This window comes from Magnolia sinica, chromosome 5, assembly GCF_029962835.1.
Source record: "Magnolia sinica isolate HGM2019 chromosome 5, MsV1, whole genome shotgun sequence".
In the NCBI taxonomy this organism is placed as follows: Eukaryota; Viridiplantae; Streptophyta; class Magnoliopsida; order Magnoliales; family Magnoliaceae; genus Magnolia; species Magnolia sinica.
The window spans coordinates 62,572,990-62,591,996 of record NC_080577.1 but is presented as its reverse complement, the minus strand read 5'-3'; positions in this window follow the sequence as shown (position 1 = coordinate 62,591,996).

Sequence of the window (19,007 nt, the reverse complement as noted above, 5' to 3'; positions counted from 1 at the left end):
GGCGGAGGGTGTAATTCCAATTGCTCCTCTTATGGACAAAATGTCAAATTTTGAGAGAGAATCCTTTACCCGAGTTTTATGTGGTATTGATGCGGATTGGAGATCGGCCAATGCTCTTCCTATTGGAAAACTCTTTCCTAAATACCGCGTTCTTCATCAAATTTTTTACTTTCAATGTTTATCCAAGAGCTAGTAACATAACTAATCTTACTCCGTTCATGGTTCATATCTTTCATGCGATGATACTGGAGTTAAAACTTTCCTTCCGACTCTCATTTGTTACTTCATCATTCATTATTGGATGCACCCAAGGCATGGTTCTCTTCCATTCAGTCATTTATTGAGTCACTGAAATCTGAGCTTCCTTTTAACTCTTCAAATTTACATATGACGAACTTAACTCCTCTACTTGAGCAACAAGGCATACAAGGTGATAGGCAGGAAGAGGAAGAAGATGTTAACATGGATGCCATTTTCAATGAATTGGAGGAAAATTCTACTAAAGATGATGATGATTCTTACTATCGCCCTTCTAGCTTTGATGAGAGATTATCTTCTTTGGAGCATAGGATTGATGCATTGCATGTTTCTTAGGAAGCTCTAACTTTAAATCAAAAGCTTAATATGAAGTACATGAAAAAGTACTTTCATCGTTTAAGTAAGAGCTTGAAGAATATTGATCCTGAGATGCCTACTCCCTCTTCATTTGAATCTGAATGATTTGTATTATCTTGAGTTTCTAAATTGGATATCTTACTTTATATTTTTAGACTTATGATCATATTGACTTGAAATGCTTGTTTAACATTTGAACTTTGCAATATTTAATGTTTAATTTATGATCCTATTCCTGCTTCTTGAAATTCATCTTCCTTTGTCAAATTGTGACAAAAGGGGGAGAGATGATCATATTTATGTGGAAAACAAGATTTTTTTTAGTATATTTTTCAGGGGGAGCATACAACAAATTTTTCAAGAGAAATCAAGACATGTTGTAGTCGAAAAGAAGATCCTTACCTATTGGGTGACTCCTCTCATGTTTGGGGCTCATGCATCTCAATTCACGTCGATTTTCGGCCGGATCCATCTTTCTTTCTCTAGGTAAGAGGTCAATAACTAGGCTTTGGGGGTTTTCCCCAATCTCTTAGAGTGTTGAAGTCGTTAGGGCTAGAAAACCTTCAAAATCTTCCATTTCTCAAAACCCTAATGTTAAGGTTTGTGATGTATGGATTGGAAAGTCACAACCCACGATTGCTATGGTCCCTTATCTTGAGGAGAACTATTTTGGGTGTGGCTGTACTAGGGTATTAGTTGTGCGTCTAGCTTGAGCCTCGGTTCGTGGAATTGAGTGAGGCGTTGTTTAGTCAAGGTAGATAAATCCCTAATCTCTTGGTTAATGTTTAATTAAGATTGAGTCCTAGTCATTAACCATTGGCTTGTTCTCCAAATTAAGGTTGTAGCATTTTTCTCATATTGTAGCACATCGGAGCACCAAAATGTTGAAAACTTAACTCTAAAAGGTGAAGATTTACCCTCAAGCTTCTTCCTAGCATTATTGATAATCGAATATTTTTGTATATGAAATGCTAAAATTGCTCTATCATCATAATTCTAATATTAACCGTTACTGGGTAGATAATGTACCTGATGAAATATTTGAATAGTATGGAATCATGGGGTTAGAACCTTTCTATGCTACCATAATGCTAAAATTATATGAATTACATTGAGTTGTGGTTTAAGTGTTTGTGCATATACTCATAATGGTGCTGTATTAGGCTATTTTATGCTTATAACCATGTTCATAATGTTATGTATCTGTACTGTTATGGATCAAACTCTGAAATTGTTGAATAAGTGGACTACCTACCTTTAGTTGGCCATTATAAGTTGGTTAGGTCAACCGAGGTGGATACGGATGACTGATAGTAATTGGAACTACACGATTTATTTTACACCCAATGTCAGTTTCACCAGAGTTTCTTATGATCGATCAGATCAGTCTAATGTAGAGATGATCATTCATGTGTTGGATTATTGTATAACACCATATTAAATCTAGGATACCATAATTTCTATTGAATTAAATTCTCAATTATACCCATTAGTGTAATTTAATTTTACAAGTCTCGTGGGTCAGTCATGGTGTATGGGACATTGTGTTCGAGCAATCAGCCTATGCTAGCTGACGAGCCCCCCATAACGATCAGTGAGCATTAATTGAGGTGAAAAGCCTTGTACATTAGGTACTCATGATAGTGTCCCTCTTGGTCGTTGTGTAAATTCTTAAATTTGGTTGGTGTTGCACATTGTCAATGCACGTGATTCGGTAGATGTGATACATCATTTGTCATGTATGTAATTCTTCCAACTCATGTGTTGTGTCATCTCGAGGTATTCACATAAAGACATGCCACATTCATCCTCTCATTGAATTTGGGTCACGACCTTTACCATGTTGATTTGATATATTTAGCACTGTGCCTACACCTTCGGAATTAGTTATTTAAATTAATATCGGGAGAATTAGATTAAAAGACATTGGCGACGAGCCATAAGGAGCCACGTGATCAAGTTTAATTGACTCTTGATATAATTGCGGTATTCTAGCTTCCCTAACACACAGTTGTCTGAAATTGGATTAATAAAGATTTGGCTAAAGCGTGCATGTCATGGCACCCGTGGTAATATTGGTGATGAGCCATATTGTTGTCGACTTCATTTGCATCTGTGGGTAGTGTTGGTGATGAGCCACATTACTATTGGTTATTCTTATTATTTTTGGTGGATGATATTGGTGATGGACATTGGATTCACATATAATGACATACATGTATTTGATTAATCAAATTTAGGAAATTATTTTCCATGATGTGCTTTCATTAACATAATTTATGTATAACATGCTTAAGAATAGTAGTCTTATGTGAACTTATTTATAGCTAAAAATGTCATGAGTATAATCGTGGTGATATTTCTTCACTATGTTGTTGCCTGCCACCTTCCATTTGACATATGCAGATGACTCAAGAGTAAGATCGGATGGTGGTGCACGTTCGGCGCCTGAGTAAAATTATAGTTTTATCCCTTTTGGATGGTTATGTATCTTGTTCATGTTGAATATATTGTGGTTTGTATAGTTCCAATTTGGACAGACTCTACTTTTAGATATTAACTTTATATTTTTAGGTTTAGTTATCTATGCGTAACTTTTGATACCGCTGATTAGAAGCTACTCTCATTATTAATCATGGTTAGATATTGACCGATCACATGGACACGCGAGGAATCGCCTACGTGCTTCTTTTTATTAAGTTCACACCTGGGGTATCAATGTTCAAGCATGTACTCGACCCCTGAAATTTGGGGCGAGACAAAATCCTTAAGTTTGGTTAGTGGTGCACATTATTGATATACATGATTCACTAAGCGTGGTACATTATTTGTCATATATGTAATTCTTCTAATTCATATATTGTGTCGTCTCAAGGTGTTGACATAAAGTCATGATACATCCATTCTCTTATTAAATTTGGGTGATGACCCTTACCATGTTAATTTGATATCTTGGGCATTGTGCATGTACCTTTGGAATTGGTTATTTAAAATTGATATTGGGAGACGAACCTTAAATTAGATTAAAGGACACCAACAATGAGCTACAATGAGCCACATGATCTAATTTAATTGACTTGTGATAAAATTGTATGTAAACGGATTAATAAATGCTTGGTTAAAGTAGGCATGCATATGATGGCATACATCTTTTTACAGGTGATGTTGGTGATGAGCCATATTACTATTGCCTTTTCTTATTATTTTTACAGGTGATATAGGTGATGAGCCATATCACTGTCGGCTTTTATTGGTGACAGGTGCATATTTTTTCATATTATGACACACATGCATTTAATCAATTAGATTTAGAAATTAGTTGCTATGTTGTGCTTTCGTTAATATGCTTTGACTATAATATGCTTAGTATTTGTATGCTACCTGTAACATGCTTAGTATATGTGTGTGAAAGATAACATGCTTAAGTGAAGTACACTTATGAATGTGTATTTGTAATGAATATGTTTATACCTAAAATGTCACAAGTAAAATTTTGAGGATATTTCTTATAAGACCCGTAATCCTGTGAGATCGACTGTACGCTTCATTTTTAATGACGATATGTTGCCGACGAACCAAATCGATGAGTTCTGATCATGACCCTAGTTCAGTACCGCAATACCCTAAGACTTGTACCCTAGAGACCACATGGTCGCTACTATTACAATGCCGCGTGACACACCCCATTATGACCCCTAGATTAGAGTTGCGATTTTTGGCACAATCTGATGTGGGCCGCACAACGTACATATGGCAAGTGGGCCCCACATGCAAGGAATCTAAATGAGGATCTCTAATAGTTAACATTCCAAAATTCTTATTCCACCCTCACACCCTCACCCATACCACCCCAACTATCCCTTAACAAAAAGACCTAAATTATCCCGACTTTACCCTATCTACAACCTATGTTTCCCATTATACCCCATACTACCCATCCCCTCACACTACTCTAGTCAACACACCCCATGCACAATCCTCCTAAAGTCCAAGCAAGCCATGCCTAGCCCATCCCTCTATCATGATAGCCCACTCCTCTCTCTCCTTCCTTCTCCCCATCTTACCCTCCATTGTTTCCACCTTTCTCTCTATATCCCCACTCCATGCTACAATATAATTCCAAGAGCTATATGCCACATACATACTCTCCATTTGTAGCCAAGGAAAGAAAGAAAAAAGGAAAGGGAGAGTGAAAAAGAAGAGAAGAAAGTAAGATTAGAGAGTAATTAGAGGGAGAGAGTAGAGAAAGATTAAGAGAAAAGAGAGTGTTTAAGAGAGATTAGAGAGAGAGAGATTGAGAGGAATTTTGAGGGTTAGAGGAATCTGGGGAAGCTAGGACCATCCAAGTCGTTTAATTGACAATCCAGCCCGATCCGACCATCCGTCGTCATTATGAGTGCATGGGATGATCAAAATCCTCCCTTTGCTTTGTGATTTTCCATTTTGGTGGGCCCACAAGGGTGGGACCCACCTTGATCATGTATTGAGTATGTGGTGTGTAAGTGCTATAGTTTATATCCCTTTTTGTTGTCAAATTTGTGGTGCCAAAATCACTATTATATATATAACTTGCATAAGTGAAGCTCTCTCAAGGATCAACATTCATGAACAAGCTAAGCTCACATCAAGCAAAGCTCACAAGTACAAGGATCAATCTTGAATGCAAGAACTGCTCACAAGACAAGACTCAAAGCATCAAGACTTCAAGAAGAGTACAAGGCAGTTTGTAAAGATCATCAAGACTTCAAGGCTCATACTTCAAGGTCACTTGTTCCTAATGTTTCAATGTCCATACTTCTTAATTGAGGTTTGACTGACCATAGGTTGACCTTAGAAGTAGGTCATTCTGGATACATAAGTCGAATGTTATTTTACATGAGTTTGGTCTGTTCTTCGACTAGTCCTAGGCCTTCTTCGACAAGTCCTAGACTTGCTTCGATCAGTCTAAGAAATTCCTCGATCAGTCGTGAGTTTGTTACAAATTTCTGATAAAATCTGTTAGGCTTCGACTAGTCTAGGAATCTGTTCGACCAGTCGTAGGAACAGTGTCGACCGCATCTTCGACCAGTCGTAAATCTTCGACTCGAAATACAGCGATGTGTTATAGGTTCTTCGACCAGTCGAAGGAAACCTACGACCAGTCGTAGAACGGTCAGAGCTTATCCCGTCGGATATTTCAAATATCTGTTATTGCTTCGACTAGGCGAAGAGCTCCCTAGACCAGTCGAAGACACGATCTGCTCACCTATAAATAGTGCATGAATCTCAGAAGAAATCATCGAATTAATTAATCTATTCAAGCCAATCTTCGTCGAACTTCTGAGAGATAATTCTGTGCTCCATCTAAGCTAAGTGTGCTTATTTAATATTCTCTTTCCTTAGCTTTATTTTAATTGATTTTGTTTCTGCTATTCCAATCTGATTTGATAAGAGGAATTATTATTCCCTTTCTTTGGAATCAAAATCAATTAAGGCAAGCCCTATTTGGTTTAATTTAAAATCTATTAGAATTAGAACCATTGTAATTGAGTACTGGACATTGAACTTGGACATTCAATCATCTACTCCGATTTGGTTCTACCGGGCTGCTACAACGAAGGAGATAATCAGGTATTTTACATTTAATTGTAAATTCCTTTTTGTTTTGGTTTCTTTCAAGATTTGCCAGAAAAATCTTGTTGTTTTGGTTATCTGAGGAGAGCCAGGAAAACTCAGAAGTGGGGTTTTTTTAATTGTGTAAGCCCACATACAAAGACACAATTGTAAAGGTTTTGGGTGAACCTGGGAAAACCTATTTTTGGTGAACGCTAATATCCCCTGTGTGAGGATATTAGGAGTGGAGTAGCATTCTGTGTGGCTGTTGTTTAACGGTTGGTGAACACACAGGCGAACCACTATAATCCCTTGTGTTGTGGTTGAGTGATTTATACTTCTAATCTTTAATTATTCTTTTGTGGGATGTATGTATGGTGGTGAATGTTGTAATCATTTAATTCAAGCATTGTGAGAATGTTGTAATAGTTTAGAATTTATTTTCTGCTATTCCTTTATCGCTTGATATTTTAATTTCTTTTGAAAGTTGTTCCAGCAAGGTTGCCCTGCCATTTTTATGGTGTATGACTGTCCCTAGAACAATACATTTGTAATTACATTTTATTTCAATTTAGTTTGTATTTAATTCTGTATTCCTCTTCGATTTGAGATTTGATACAAAGACCTTTCTAGAAATAAGGTTGTCCTACCATAAACTCTGGTTTTTGGTATAAGGTTGTCCTTAGAACAACATTTGTATCAACCTCTCAAGATCTGAATTTTGAGGTTATTTTACTTTCCTGCATTGTGATTTACTTTGGCTATCATATTCTTGTTAATTCCGCTGTTTTAAGTTTTATTTGGCATTGTCCTATTCACCCCCCCCCTAGGACATATAGCTTGGCCTTTTCATGGTGAACCCCATAGTGGCGAGGGGCCACCTTGATTGCCGAATCTCCTTCCCTTGCTTCTTCTTTCCATTCCCTTTCCTTTTCTTTTTCTTATTTTTTTACGATTTTATGGGGCCCACAAGTGGGCCACGTTGTGAGACAGTGTGCCTTGCACATTACGATAGCGTGGACCACCTTGTGTGGCCCACCATGATATTTATTTGCCATTCAACATGTTGATTAAGTCATTTAGATCTGGATGGAGGAAAAATGCAAAGATCAACTTGATCCAAGGCTCTTTAGGCCTACCATGTGGTGGTAAAGATGATGGAAGGACTAAATTGTCCAGAACGTACCCCACCTAGTCTTGATTTACAAACAAACAAACAAAAAAATTGGATTACAACGTCCATTGTCTGGACTCTGGAAGTCCAGGGACGCTGAATTTTGTGTGTGCGCAAGGAGGGCCCACCATGATGTATATGTTTCATCCACACCATCCATTGAGTTTGCCATATCGTTTTATGTAAACATAAATTCATATTTCTAATGGGCCATACCATGGAAAATAGTGGTACTAATGACTCCCAGTGTTAAAACTTTCTAAGGCTCACTATTATGTGTGTGTGTGTGTGTGATGAAATTGCCCAATCTCGGATTCCTTTAGTCCACTGAGAGTTGACAGATAAGATGGATAGAGTGGATCATCCACTTGTGGACCCTATTCAACAGAAAATAAAAAAAGAAAAAAAAGAAAATTAACGTCTGGGCGTTGCTTCCCCATGACGTGAAGGGTAGAAGCCTCCTTGGGGTTGCCCTCCACTCGTGGACCCCAGTGTGATGTATCTGTTTAATCGACGATGTCGAGCATTTTCTCCATATTATTTTAGGGCATGGGCCAAAATATGAGGCAAATTCAATTTTCGAGTGGGCCGTACAGAGGTAAACAATTTTTGGATGTTGAAACCTTCCAAGGCCCACCATGGATCACTGTTCGTCCAAACCAGTCGTAATCAGAGTCTATTGGACCTCATTCGAGCTGGCCAAGACGGTGGACAAAGTATATCGTCCACTTGGGGCCTACCGTGATAGTGCATTAAAAATTATATATATATATATATAGAGAGAGAGAGAGAGAGAGAGAGAGAGAAGGTGGCCATGCATTCACCCATTCTGGCCAAGTATGGTTCTCACAGGTGGGACCCATCTTGATGTATATATTTAATCTTGGTCGTCTACCGACTTCTCCGGATCATTTTAGGCCATGGGCCGAAAGGTGAGACAGATCCAAATCTTAGGTGGGTCACACCACTAGAAACAGTGGGGACAATGATACCCACCATTGCAACCTTTATGTGGCCCACCATGTGGATTGTATGCCATCTAATGGTGGCATGGGCAACACATGACCTATACCCTGCCCAAGTGTGGCCAGGTTGAAGGGAAGACACAACTATCAGCTTGATTCAAGGCATTTGGGGGCCACAAAAGGGGACCCACTACTGGCAGTGTGCCTGCATAGGCTATCCAACATGACCCACCTCATGGGGCACCTTGATGTATTTCTTTGATCCATGCCACCCATCTATCCCTCTAATTTATTTTAGGATGAGGCCAAATAACGAGGCCAATCCATATCTCAGGTGTGTCACACCTCAAGAAATAGAGGGACAATGTGGTGTCCATCTTTCGGACCTTCAAAGGAGCCACCGTGATGTCTATATTTTATCCACGCTGCCCATCTGGTAGCAGGACCGACCATGATGTATCTATTTTATCCATATCGTCCATATGTTTTCCATATCAGTTTAGGTCATGAGCCCATATATGAGGCTGATCAGACCCTCAAGCGAGCCACACCAAAGAAACAATGGTCATTTGATGTCTCCATTGGAACTTTCCTAGGATCCACTATAAAGTTTAATTGCTATCCGCACCCTTGGTGGGACCTACCATGGACCCCAACCTAGTGCATGTATTGCTATCCATCCACTTGATAGCCCATGATAGGCGGGGCCCATGGTAGTCCCTACCTTGATTCATGTATGTTACATCCACCACGTTCTTTCATTGCTAGCCCACCTATAGGGCATTTTTTGAGATCCTAATAGGATGGCTTGTGGGCCTGGCCTTGGGGCATTACAATACCCATCTTAGTATCCTTTAAGGAACCCATTATGATTGTTGGTAGACCCCACATGTCACGCCTTCCTAGGCCGTTAGGAGCATGTTTAGGTCGTGATTAGAGGTTATGATTGGTACCCATCTTGGACTCTTGATGTGCCTAGATGGCTCGCTACGAGTGGGCTTTTCAACTACATGCCCACCTATGTAGGAGCATGTGGGGCCTATTAGGGATAGATTCGAGTGGATCCCACCCAGTCATATCTGTATTAGCTTTGTGGAGCCCATAGTGATTTTATTTGCAATCCAACTTAATCGTGGGCACTTTTTAGTGAATCAATGATGACCACACCATGGGCTACCTTATTGTTCATATTGTGGTCGTCCATTAGGCCTGCTTGGATTTATATGTAGTGTCTGTACCATGGGCCAACCCTGTAGATTATGTCGTATTGCTACCATAGAACTACCGTTTGGGTTCCACACATTGCATGTTTTGAGCCCATCGTAGGCCCGTGTTTGGTTGGTTGTTGGCTGCCCTCTTGGGCCTCGATAAATTTGGTTTCCAATTAGGTTCCACCCGTTACAAATGAGGGATTTTCCTCATTATGTGGTGCGATATTTTATATTTGTGTTGATACAATAATTCCTTGATAATTTATGTACCATTACCTTAGTGATTTGTGTGATGTTTATGCTTATGATTACTATAACACTTCATTTACATTGATATTGTGTTTTCTTTATATCGATGCGGTACTTATTTTATGTTAGTTGTAGCATTGCTTTTATATTCGAGTTAACATTGCTTTATATTAATTTAGCCTTGCTTTATGCTTGATACAGTTATTACACACCTCATGCATAGTTGTTATGATTGTATGTTATCATATTTCATTCGCATTATATGTGCATGACTTGGATGATGGCTCATTCATGGTTTTAGTTTGCCTATGTACAACAAAGTTGATGCCCCTATGGCTTAAGGCATTTTAGGGGACCTACTGCCTTGCATGTATGCACGACTTGCATGATATGGTTGCATGACTTGATGATGGTCTCATGCATTCACACATTGTATGATGCATTTGCATCTACACCCTAACTCAGGGTTGTGGCCACCACATGATTATCGTGGTTGGCAGCTCGAGTATGGACATCGGAAATCTGGTTACATTTACTAGGCACGTAGGATGTCCTTGGGTGAAAGTCCCTAAACCCTGTGGGCTAATGTGATGCTCCAACATCGAGACCGAGTGGATAACATGAGCACCCAAGTGTCAAATACCAGTAGGTCACGTTTTTTATTATGTCGTGGTCAGTTGGAAGGGGGTGTGATCTTATCCGCCTAAGTGAAGGGGGCTATAAGCTAGGTTGAGTCTGACCAGCTCGTAAAATAGGTCTATTATTGGCAAGCCGAGTGGGGATTGGCATAGCACTAAAGCGGCGAAAAGTGAGGTCTCTTCCACTAGTTGGGTCATGTGCACGATGGGGTTGCAAGCCAATGTCAAAGTGTACTAGACCCTGATGGTTCTAGATGAGAACCATATTGAGATGTGGATTAGACATCAAGCTTTGCATGTTACATTGCATCCTTAACATATGACATTTGGCCTAGCAGGTCTTTGCATCACATAGCCTAGGTAGGGTTGATGATATTTATGGACTTGTCAGTTTGGCTATCCATCATTCCGCTTACTCTGGCATTTGTATGCTTGGCACATGTATTGCGCATACACCCACATACTCTCTAAGCTTCGTAGTAAGCTTACACATGTTCTTTATATGCACATTATGCTAGACTACAGCAACATTGAAGCAGGGGCATGTGTCTGATCTTTTGAAATTTTGTTATATCATGTATTTTCCTTTCAACAGTGTATTTAAGGATTCTATTAGTAGATATGTGGTGATGTTGTTTTGTGACTTGGGCACACTTGTGGTTATGCTCCTTAAAAAAGAATTACCTTGAAAATCCTCCTTGTGGGATTCAGGATCGAAACCTGACGCATGGGAGCTAGGAGCTGAGAATGGGAAACTATGGAGGTTGTTGCCACTGGATTCGAAGCTCGGGAATTTTGTGAGCCTGTTCACCAAGTTTGGGGCGTGACATTTCTCCAGTATGTTGGCACCTAACGCCTTCCACTTGACATATGCAAATGACTCAGGAGTACAATTGGATGGTGGTGCGCTCAGGGCGCCTCAGTAGATTTCTAGCTTTATATCTTTTGGATTGTTGTGTATCATGTTCATGTTGAATATATTGTAGTTCATATAGACCATATCTGGGCGAACATTACTTTTGGATTTGTACCTTTTGTATATTAGCCCTATATTTTTTATTTTAGTTATCTCTCCTTAACTTTTGATGCCACCAATTAAAAGTTATCCTAAATATTGATCATGGTTGAATATTAACTAGTCTATGTGGACACACGAGGACTTGCTTTTCTGTATTTTTTCTTATTAAGTTTACACTTGGGATATCAGGGATCGAGCACGTACTCGACCTTTGAAATTTGAGGCGTGACATAGTGGCCAACCACTACGTTCTCCATTGGAGTCGTCATTCTGTGCAACACCATCCTGCGAGCAGGCTACCCTTCCCACCTTTTATTGGCTGGCTCATACTCTTTCCCTACCTTCCACAATATTTGGTGCTCTTTTCTTTCTTTGCATAGAGGGAGTGGTATTGACTTAAATGAAATAACACGTTTAACTTGGAGTCATCCAGTTAGAAACTGTAAAATCATTTCCAAGATGAGAGATCTAAAGATCTCTTACTCTGAGTGATTCCTGGGATTGGTTTGTAGTCAGAGATTTTTAGGGCCTCAATGACAAAAAAAAGAAGGGGTTAGGCACCCTTTTCCGCGTGCATTAAGTGCAGTCTCTAGTATATGAGATTCTAGATTATTATTATTTCGAATTCAGGGGAGTTCTAGGAATAACTACATTTATGGATGTTTGATTTTTTATTTCCATGGTAAATGCGAGGTAAATAGGTAATAATTACTTCTTCCCCTATCCAATTACCACACCAATACCAATGCATATATTGACGGTTAGCTTGTTTAGCGCTAAAACCGATGGAAAGTGGAAAATAAATGGGGGCCTCACTGTGAGGCATGTGGCTTATCCACACCATCCATCCATTACATTAGCTAATTTCAGGGCATGAGCCCAAAAATCAGGTAGATCCAAAGCTCCAATCGACCACACCACATGAAATAGTGGAAATTCGACGTTTATCATTTAAAAAAAAAAACTTTGTGGGGCCTTCAAAAGTTTTGAATGAAGCTGATATTTATGTTTTCCTCTCATCAATGTTTGTGTGACTTCATGAACAAGTTAGATGACATATAAACATCAATGTGAGACCGATGAACGAAATAACTTTTAATGGTGGATATTTAAGGCTGTTGTTTCTTGTGGTACGGGCCACTTGAGCATTGGATACGTCTCATTTTTGTGATCACACCATAAAATATTCTGATAAAACACATGGACAACATGGATATGTCATATGCATCACAATGGGGCCCAAAAATTTAATTCTTCTTTTTTAGACTTCTTTTCGAGATGGAAATACCCATGAAATTTCAAACGGAGTTAAAAAGATAATAATGAGCTTTCTACAATGTATTTCCTTGCATTTCCCTGAGAAATGAAAAATCAAACAACTCCTTTGGTTCCAAGTGGACAAATGCTGATGGAGAGAAGTATGTGATGCTGGCATACTATGTATGGCATGCCGGCGTGAACTGATGGAGATGTGAGAATAGAAAGAGGAAGTCAAGTACTCTTATCTGAAAGAGCTAACCGAGCATCTTTAATTCTACTCCGTTGATCGAAAAATTCTAGAAATCAACACCCTATCGGCATAGAGAAGATCGATAAAGGGGAGGTGGATTCTGCTAGCTATCGGAGCCCTCCCAGAACTCTCCAAGGCTAGTGGCTTGGTAGTAGCACCTAAAAGATGTTTCTCGCCAATGCCACTTGTTGCTTGCCCTTGACAACCATTTCTACTTATTGCAAATGAGGGAGGCTAGTTCCATATTTATAGAGATGATTGACATAAATTTGATTCCCCTGATCGTTGACATGGCAGATAAGCACATTTTTAGGTGCCTAGGTGAGACAAGCATGTACGTATAATAAGGAGGCAATTCATGGCTCGTTGGAAATGAATTCTCATCGGTCCTATTTTAAATATTTCTGAGGCATTTTTTCCCCGTCAGCAAGCAACGGACCCCATCTGTCGGTCCAGATTGGTGCCACGTGGCCTATGAGAATCGGATTCCTGCTAGTCACTTTCGGCTTATCTGAACCTTCAGTTGTCTCTGGTGGGTTTGATTAGCTCTCAAGTGTAATTTGTCTCCTTTTATGATGGATGGTTAAGCCAGATCTGATACTATTTTCTAGAATTTGATGTGATCACATGAAGTAATATCTTCATTGTTGGGTGAGGTGTCAATAAATCTTTATTAAAAATGTCACAATTATCGTAAGGGAAGAAATTCGTAAAAGAATACACTAAGGAGTTCCACACATTAACATCATGAGTAGGGTTTCATTGGCATGAAGACCAAAAGATTTCAAGATATTTTTTAATGGTCTTAGCCTAGACATTAGAAATGAATTTGCATTCAAAGATATATTTAATATGTTTGATGCATATATACCTACTTTAAAAGCCAAAGATATAATTAATGAAAACTTGCGGAGATGCTTTGGTGCCCCATGAGGATTATGATGAATGATGAGGTACATTTTAACTTCCCATTTAAGGTAACCACAAGACCTCTCATAGGTTAAGGGATAATATGCTAACATCCAATAATGAAGTCAAGTCCCCACTAGATAAGAGGTAGTTATGGACAAGGGACTAGTCCACCCAAGATTGGGTAAAACTATGCTTTATTTATGTGCTTTAAGTGTGACCAATTGGGATATCATTTATTTAAGTGTTCTGAACATCAATCCATAATTAAAGTAAATTTAGTTTAGAAAGAAAAATGTGTTGAAGACACTCCTAACCGCGTTCAATGAAAGTAGGTGATGACGCAAAACAAGAAGAAAATGAATATGAGGATTTGGTGTATGTTGGGGAAAATGTAACAAATGTGTATGATGATAGGGTTGAGTTTGAAAAGGCCAAGCTATATGTCCTAGAGGGGGGGTGAATAGGACAATGCCAAATAAAAACTTATAACAGCGGAATAATAAAGAAAATGATAGCCAAATTAAATAATGATGCAGGAAAGAAAAACAACCTCAAAATTCAGATCTTGATAGGTTGATACAAACGTTATTCTAAGGACAACCTTACACCAAAAACAGAGTTTATGGTAGGACAACCTTATTTCTAGAAAGGTCTTTGTATCAAGTCTCAAATCGAAGAGGAATACAAAAACAAATATGAACTGAATTGAAATAACTTGTAATTAAAGATGTATTGTTCTAGGGACAGCCATACACCATAAAAATGGCAGGGCAACCTTGCTGGAACAACTTTCAAAATGAAATTGAAAATCAAGCTTATAAAGGAATAGCAGAAAGTAAATTCTAAGCTATTACAACATTCTCACAAAGCTTGAAATAATTACAACATTCACCACCATACATACATCTCACAAAAAGAATAAAAACAATTAAAAGAATAAATCAATCAACCACAACTCAAAGGATTTATAGTGGTTCGCCTGTGTGTTCACCAACTGTTATCCAACAGCCACACAAAAGCTACTCCACTCCTAATATCCTCACACAGGGGATATTAGCGTTCACTAAAGATAGGTTTTCCCGGTTCACCCAAAACCCTTACAATTGTGTCTTTGTATGTGGGCTTACACAATTAAAAACCCCCACTTCTGAGTTTTCCTGGCTCTCCTCAGATAACCAATATAACAAGATTTTTCTGGCAAATCTTGAAAGAAACCAAAATAATAGAAAGGAATTTACAATATGTAAAATACGTGAATATCTCCTTCGTTGTAGCAGCCCGGTAGAACCAAATCAAAGTAGATGATGTCCAAGTTCAATGTCCAGTACTCGATTACAATGGTTCTAGTTCTAATTGATTTTAAATTAAACCAAACAGAGCTTGCCTTAATTGATTTTGATTCCAAAGAAAGGGAATAACAATTCCTCTTTTCAAATCAAATTGGATAAGAAACAAAATCAATTAAAATAAAGCTAAGGAAAGAAGATATTAAATAAGCACACTTAGCTTAAATGGAGCACAAAATTATCTCTCAGAAGTTCGACGAAGATTGGCTTGAATACTATAATTAAATCGATCATTTCTTCTGAGATTCGTGCACTATTTATAGGTGAGAAGATCAGGTCTTCGACTGGTCTAGAGTGCTCTTCGACTAGTCGAAGCCATACAGATATTTGAAAGATTAGGCGGGATAAGCGCAGATCGTTCTACGACTGGTCGTAGTGTCCACAGATGGTCGTAGGTCACCTACGACTGGTCGTAGGTTTCCTTCGACTGGTCGTAGGTCCTGAATATCTTCGCTGGACTTCGAGTCGTAGATTCTCGTAGGTTTCCTTCGACTGGTCGTAGGTCCTGAATATCTTCGCTGGACTTCGAGTCGTAGATTCTACGACTGGTCGAAGATGCAGAAACACTGTTCCTACGATCGGTCGAACAGATTCCTGTGAAGGCTAACAGATTTTATCCGTAATTTGTAACAAACTTACGATCGATCCAGGAATTTCTTAGACTGGTCGAAGCAAGTCTAGGACTAGTCGAAGCAGACCTAAGACTGGTCGAAGAACAGACCAATCACATGAAAAATAACATTCGGCTTATGTATCCGAAATGACCTACTTCTAAGGTCATCTTATGGTCAAACAAACCTCAATCATGAAGTATGGACATTGAAACAAGAGACCATGAAGAATGAGCCTTGAAGTCTTGATGTAGACTAAACCTTGAAGTAGCTCAATCATGAAAGTGGCTTGAGTTTCAGCTTGAGTCTTGAGTTCAGCTTGAGTCTTGCCTTGTACTTTCTTTTTCTTTTCAGCTTGAGTCTTGTGAGCAGTTCTTGCATTCAAGAGTCTTGTCTTGTGATCAGTTCTTTCATTTAAGATCTTGAGTCTTGTACTTGAGAGCGTTGCTTGATGTGAGCTTAGCTTGTACATGTATGTTGATCCTTGAGAGAGCTTCACTTACGCAAGTTATATATAACATAACAGTGATTTTGGCGCAGGTTATATATAACATAACAGTGATTTTGGCACCACAAATTTGACAACAAACAGGGATATAAACTATAGCACAACAAACAGGGATATAAACTATAGCACTTACAGAGTTGTTGGTTATTCAATGAACGATACTATAGACGCTTTGGGTGATTGATAATGGGCGATGTTTGTGACATAATATATTCTGCAAAACTTGCACTTCTAGTGGGATGATATACACCATTTTAATAGATGATGGGAGCGGTGATAACATTATCTTACAATAATTAGTGGATACATTAAAACTTAACGAACATAAGCATCTTCGTGTAAGTGCTTATATTTAAAGCACACATGTATTTGTCAAATCTAATAGACAAATGCTAGTTAGATTTCAATTACACTTCAATCCTCTACGGCACCTCATGAAGATTAGCTCAGCTTCGCAAGACTATAAGACTTGGCATGATTTTTTAAGTTCAAGACAAAGATCAATGTGTATGCTAACCACCAGGTTAAATGACCCTCAAAAGAATTTAGGTTAAGTACTTTTGAAACATGACATTAAAATGATTAAAATATATAATTTATAGTGTAAGTCTCCATGGATACATGCCGCATTTTGTTAGGAAGACCGTGATTGTAGCATTAAGATATGGTACATTTGACTTGGATTAATACCTATAAAACACTGCACTCGATGAAAAATCTTCTAGCACTCAAATTTAACAAATAAGAGGGCCAGAAGTCTCTAAGTATAAAAACGTTTGATGAAAAAAGCAAGGAAAACATAATTTATCTTCATTGCTAAATAAATAAATAAAAAGAGAAAAAAGTAAAATGATTTTTTTTTTTTTTAAATTACAAACGCGCACACACCCCACACACTCACACTGGTGGAATTTCACCACCTATGGGTACTTGAAACCTTAACGGGAGTTGAAACTACTGAGAGTCTACCACCCGGGCAAGAGTAAGGACCCAAAGTCAAATGTTTCATCTCCTATGTAAGAGCTTCTTCATGAATATGAAGACTTTGTGCCTGAAGAAGTCCCAACTGCACTTCCTCATATAAGGAACATTCAAGACCACATTGACCACATTGATTTAGTGTTGGGATCGAGTTTACCAATTCTTGCTCACTACTGAATGAGTCCAACCAAACTACAAACATGTTACTAAGTTATTACAAAAGGGTTTAATTCGGAAAAACATGTCGCCATGTGTTGTTTTCGCATTATTAACTCACTCCTAAGAAAGATGGATCTTGGAGGATGTGTGTAAACAGTTGTACGATCAACCGAATTACTATCAAGTATTGGTTTCATATTCCTCACTTGGATAATATGCTAGACATGCTATATGGAGCGAAGGTCTTTTCAAATATCAACCTGAGGAGAGGATATCATTAGATACATCTTCGGCTCGAGGACAAGTGGAAGACCTTGTTTAAGACTTGAGACAGGTTGTACGAATGACTCATCATTCCATTCTTTCAAAAGTGTCGAGCACGTTCATGAGGTTGATGATAAAGGTACTTCACTCCTTTATGTGAAGGTTCTTAGTTTTCTATTTTGATGATATTCTTGTTTTTAGTCATTATTCATATGTTCACCTTGATTATTTACGATAAATATTTAATGCACTATAAAAGGAATCATTATTTGTTAATTTGAATAAGTGTTCCTTTCTTGTTGATAGTGTTGTGTCTTTTTTTCTTTTTGGTATATTTTGTTTGGAGAAGGGATTAAGATTAACCAAGAGAAAATTGACAGCCTCACCAACCATTTCAGAGGTCCATTCTTTCCATCGCTTAACAACATTTAACCAAAGATTTTTCCAAAATTACAATACAATTATTGCACTTGTCACTTATTATATGCATAAAGGCAAATTTAAATAGACTAGAGTAGTGGACCGAAGCTTCAATAACATAAAAAATATGAAAGAGGTTTTAGTTTTGGACTTCAATAAAATCTTTAAAATAGAAAATAAATCTTTAAATATTAGCATTGGTGTGGCATTTAATTAGGAAGGAAAGCCAATTACTTTCTTTAGAGAAAAGTTTAATGATGCATGGAAGAACTACTCCAAGAACTACTCCACATATGATCTTGAGAACTCCCAAAAGAAATTGAGTGCCCATCATGCGAAGTAGATGGCTTGCTTACAAGAATGTACTTTCGTATTACGTCATAAAACTGAATGTTCAAAAAAGCGATAGATGCTTTGAATAGGAGGGTGGTTTTACTAGGAATACTCACCATGGAGTTCATGGCATTCGAGGGATTAAAAGAACAATATGAGGAATCCATTTTTGGCAAAGTGCTTGACAAATGTGTGGATAGTTGAGATCCAAAGTGTGAATTTGTCTCACATAATGGATATTTATTCAAGTCGAATGATCGTTGCAAGAGAAGATTTTGCCATAACTGCACAATAGACTGGGTGGACAATTTAGAAGAAATACACATTAGCCATGGTGGAGAAATAATACTATTGAGGGGAAAACTGAACTAGTCTACAGTGCAGAGAGTATGACCGACCATAGGAGGAATGCCATGGTAAATTTCCCCAAAACGACAAGGCATGAAGTTCGAAAAGCTTGAAAGACAATATTGGTGATTCTCTTAATGGAGAGATCGTCTT